This window comes from Dioscorea cayenensis, chromosome 2 (assembly GCF_009730915.1).
Source record: "Dioscorea cayenensis subsp. rotundata cultivar TDr96_F1 chromosome 2, TDr96_F1_v2_PseudoChromosome.rev07_lg8_w22 25.fasta, whole genome shotgun sequence".
Taxonomy (NCBI): domain Eukaryota; kingdom Viridiplantae; phylum Streptophyta; class Magnoliopsida; order Dioscoreales; family Dioscoreaceae; genus Dioscorea; species Dioscorea cayenensis.
Genome location: NC_052472.1, coordinates 13,068,906 through 13,074,216, shown reverse-complemented (window position 1 = coordinate 13,074,216; position 5,311 = coordinate 13,068,906). Strand labels below are relative to the sequence as shown.

Sequence of the window (5,311 nt, the reverse complement as noted above, 5' to 3'; positions counted from 1 at the left end):
AAGGTAGTCACACTCGAGCATTCTGTCTTATGCCTACAAGAACAGGAGCTCCACTAACATTTATATTATTGAAGAAGAAAGTGATTCACGATGTGAACATGTGCCCGTTTTGCGTTACCCCGATGAAAGTATGGAATCGGGAAGTTATTCAGGTCGAAGCTGTAGCAGAACAATGTAGCAAGTACTGTAGCAGCATTGTTCACAGCCGGCCGAGAAACCAGAGAAACAGAGAATCCACAAGGGCGTGTGGAAATTATCCACGCCCGTGTGGAAATTCAGCACGGGCGCGTGTATCGTCCACTCCCGTGGAATTGCCCGATTCCAGCCCTATTTAAAGCCGATTCAGCCCCGATTTTGGTATTCTTTTCTCCATCTTTTCCCCAACTTGCGAGAGGGCTTCAGCTAGGTTTTCGAGGGGTATTAGCCAAGGTTTTGGAGAGGTTCTATGGCTCCGACATCGTGATTCCATTAGGAAGAAGGTTGGTAGGGGAGCTTCGATCGAGGCGTATCCTATACCGAACGAAGGAATCCTTGGACGACGAGTAGAGGACTTTCCACAAGACCATCGACACGACCATCGAGGGGGTTTCTTTATGGATTCATTGCTTTTACATTCAATTTCTTTGATTGTACTTAGCTCCATGGAGAGCTAAACCCGTAGTGGGTACTTAGGTGATTGTGAACCCTATGTATTCGCTTCATTGAACTTCTTTATTATGCTTTCAATAAATTGATGTTTATTGTGAGTTCCAACCTTGAATGCTTGATTGTATGAACATTTCCCCTCCGACGTTATAGATTCTACCTCCGTTCCTCGAGTTCTTTGCGGCCATAATAATGTGAATGGTCTAAGGGATGAACCTCCGCTGGTGCCTAGTTGTGCGTGCAATGGAGTGAAGCGTTGAGATGATCTTAGTATCTAGGGCTTAATTGTGGCTAGGGACCTTCCGCCTGGACCAAAGGGTTAGGTCTAAATCTAGGAAGAGATTTATCACTTGGAATCCCTAGAGCTCATTGCAACTCTATGCGAGTGCGAGGTGTTGAGATTGTTCGATTTCTCCTCCGGGACATGTATAGAGTTAGGCATAGTTGACCTTAGATTTGGGACTATGTATGTAAGAATTTCCATGACTCACCATTGCATTGATTAGGAAGCATAATAGAGAGTTCTTGCACTTGAAGCGATTATCCTAGGTGAAGCATCATCCGAGTACCCCAATCTTTATTGATTGCCTTGCCTCCTCCTTACTTTTTGCTCTCTTACTTGTTGCTTTTTAATTTCGAGAATTGAATCATTACCACACTTATCATTGTTGATACTCCACATAGCTAAGAATCGAATTAAGTGTCCTTTACTCCCTACTCCCTGTGGATTCGACCCCGCTTACCGGGATTATTACTTTCGACAAACCCGTGCACTTGCAGGGATATACGCAAGGGGACCTTGTCAGAAATCTTTGCTAAGGTTCAAACGCGAAGACATAGGTCGGGTTCCAGATGTAGGAATGTGTGCTAACCTCCTCGTATTCGAGTTAGCACAACTATTTGGAGGGGCACAAGGGCAGTCACATTCAAGCATTCCGACTTGTGCATATAGAACAAGGGCAGTCACATTCAAGCAGGTACTATAGCAGGGTATTGTAGAAAATACTATAATAAAAATACCACAGCATCACTGTTTACAGCCAGCTGAGAAACGAGGAAAACAGAGAATCCACATGGGCGTGTGGAAATTCCACACGCCAGTGTGAAAAATCAACAGTGGTGCCTACATGGGCGTGTGGATTACCGATTCCAGCCCTTTAAAAGCCGATTCCAGCCCCAATTTCAGCATTTTTTTCTCCATCTTTTCCCAACTTGAGAGAGGCCGGCGGCTAGGGTATTGAGAGGTATTTGCTAGGGCTTTGGAGAGGTTCTACAGCTCCGACATCTAGCACCGTTTGGAAGAAGGTTAGTGTGAGAGCTTTTGTCAGCACTGATCCGGCGAGGTGTATCCTAGTCCGGACAAAGGGACCCTTGTGACGAGTAGAGGACTCTCCACAAGGCCATCGCCACAACTAATGAAGGGGTTTTCTATGGATGCTTTGTTTTTACATTCTATTTCATTGATTGTATCTAACTCCATGGAGAGCTAATATCATAGTGGGTACTTGGGTATTTGTGAACCCTAGGATGTATTCGTTTCATTGAATCTCTTTATTATGCTTTCAATTAATTCATGTTTATTGTGAGTTCCAATCTTGGTGACTTGATTGTATGAATACTCCCCTAGAGTGACACACCATGAGAGTTAGACAAAGCTAGATTGGAGAGGGTTGAGAGGGTGAGTCCAGAGGTAGCGGAGCTTCCCCTTTCCCCTCCAGTGTGATCTATCCTACCTCCACGTTCCAAGAGTTCTTTGTGGCCATAGTAGAGTGAATGGGCTATGGGATGACCTTTCACTGGGGCTTAGTTGGGAGTGCAACAAAGTGAAGCGTTGAAGTGATTTTAGCACCTAAGGCTTAATTGTGGCTAGGGATCTTGCACCTGGACCAAAGGGTTTGGTCTATACATAGGAAAAGGGTTTATCACATGGAATCCCTAGAGCTCATTGCACTTCTATGCGAGTGCGATGTCAAGAGGTTATTCAATCTCTCCTCCGGGACATGTATAGAGTTAGGCATGGTTGACTTTAGATTTGGGATCATGTAATTAAGGATTTCCACAACTCATTGTTGCATCAATTAGGAAGTTTAATAGAGGGTTCTTGCACTTGAAATGATTATCCTAGGGAGATCAATATCGGGGTACCCCATCTTTATCGATTGCCTTACCTTCTCATTTACTTGTGCTTTCTATCTTGTTGCTTTTATTTTTCGTTATTTCTTATTTTTTCACACTTATCACTATTCATCTTCCACATTAGTTAAGAAACAACTTAAGTGTCTTTATTCCCTACTCTCTGTGGATACGATACCCACTCATCTGGGATTATTACTTCGACACTCGTGCACTTGCGTTTTACACGCATATACGGACATGTCAAGTTTTTGGCGCCGTTGCCGGAGAGTAGGCATTTAGAGATACTTTGCACTTTGTTTTCTTGGCTATTCATTCATTATATTTCATATCTTCTTTTCTATCATCGTTCTGATTTTGTTTTCTTTCTTTTGGTGTGGCTCCAGGTTATGACTTGAAGGGAACCCTTCGGTATTGATTGAAGGAGATCTCGAGCTTGAATGTACACTTAGAAGAAAAGGGAAAGAACCTGTGCAAGAACAGTCTAATCTAGCTGAATTGGAAGTAGAAGAATCTGAAAACATGGCAGAAAAGAATGAGCAGCAGTGGACATTATCTGATTATCCCAGACCATCAGTATTAGGGGACACAATTGAGCATTGTGCGTCCCCGATTACAGCTCAGAACTTTGAGCTAAAGCCGGCATTGATCTATATGTTACAGTAATCCCCATAGTTTAATGGTTTGGTAAATGAGGATCTGAATAGTCATATAGAGAACTTTCTCGAGGTGTGCGACATGCTTAAGATAAATGGGGTAACGGATGATGCCATCAAGTTGAGAGCCTTCCCATTTTCCTTGAAAGGGAGAGCGAAGTAGTGGCTACACTCATTACCTAGAGCATCAATTACCACATGGGAGGAGATGGTAGAAGCTTTTCTTGCCCATTATTTTCTTCCCGGAAAATCTACAAAGTTTGGAATGAGATCTCATCCTTTGTACAATTGGAAGTGGAGTCTCTATTTGAGACTTGGGAAAGGTTCAAGGAGCTCCTTAGATAGTGCCCGCAACATTGATTCCCGGAGTGGATGATTGTTCAAACCTTTTATAACGGTTAAAATCCAAGTACAAGGTAACTCTTGGATGCGGCAGCAGGAGGTACCTTAGGTAGCAAGACCCCCGGTGAGGCCCGTTAACTAATTGAAAAAATGGGGTTAAACAGCTACCAATGGAATGCTAGGGAGAAGAAAAATGTGGCCGGCCTCCATGAGATAGATGCAGTAACCACATTGGGGGCTCAAGTGGAATCATTGAGTAAGAAGTTAGATCTCCTAACTTTGAATAGAGTGGCGGCCGTGACTACTTGCACCGGGTGTGGTGGAGGACATGCTTCCTCCGATTGCCCGATCTCTATTGGTGATGCATCTTCGGTTGAGAATGTCGATTTTGTAGGTAATGCTATGAGGAATCAAGGAAACCCATACAACAACACCTACAATCCGGGTTGGAAGAGTCATCCCAATTTCTCATGGAGCAACCAAGGTCCACAAAAGGCCATTGGGCCACTAGGTTTCCAACAACAATAGCAAGTCCCAAACATGGAAAACAGAGTTTCAGGTTTGGAGACCCGAATGAACGATTTGGAGAAGGCCTTAACTAGGTTTGTGCAATCATCTGATACAAGGTTTCAATCAGTTGAGGCTACACTTCACAACCACACCGCCACTTTGCATAATCTTGAAAATTAAGTAGGGTAGATTGTGAAGTCCTTATCGGAAAGGCCACAAGGAAGCTTACCGAGTAACACCGAGACCAACCCTAGAGAGCATGTGAAGGAATCACTTTGAGAAGTGATCGTGAGGTTGAGGGTAAGCTTCCGAATGAGAAGCCCAATGAACACTGACCTGAGGTTATAGAGGTTGAGAAGGGAGCAAGCAAAGAGAAGGAGGTGGCACCCCCACCTTTCAAGCCAAGAATCCCTTATCCTACTAGATTGAAGAATGACCAAGGGGATGAGCAGTACAAGAAGTTCCTGAGTTTATTCAAACAACTCCACATCAATATTCCTTTTATTGAGGCATTGGCTCAAATGCCTAAGTATGCAAAATTCTTGAAAGATTTGTTGACCAATAAGAGGAAGTTGGAGGACAGTGCTTCAGTGATCTTAGATGCTTCTTGCTTGGCGGTGTTGTAAAGGAATATGCCAAACAAGAAGAAAGATCCTAGAAGCTTCATCATTCCGTGTAACATTGCCAATTTGGGTGAAGAAATCGCATTGGCGGACTCAGGGGCCAGTATCAACGTCATGCCATACACTTTCTTTCGGAAGCTAGGCTTGGGAGAGCCTAGGCCCACTCGGATAACTTTGCAATTGGCTGATCGAACAGTGAGACATCCTAGGGATATCATTGAAGACGTGCTTGTCAAGTTGGACAAGTACATATTTCTTGTAGACTTTGTGGTGCTAGATGTCGATGAGGATGCGGATGTACCCTTGATACTTGGGAGGCCATTCTTGCGGACTTCCAAAGCATTGATTGACATGGATGGCGGAGAATTAACATTGAGAGTTGGAGATGACAAGCTCACATAC

The 5,311-nt window shown here is 43.8% G+C and overlaps 1 non-coding gene across 1 annotated transcript; it reads right to left on the bottom strand.

The window, feature by feature from the left end:
• Positions 1-3,691: 3,691 nt before the first annotated feature.
• On the bottom strand, positions 3,692-3,796 carry LOC120281232. Its single transcript, XR_005542520.1, has one exon. It is a non-coding gene; the product is annotated as a small nucleolar RNA R71 (small nucleolar RNA).
• Between the last annotated feature and the right edge of the window lie 1,515 nt (positions 3,797-5,311).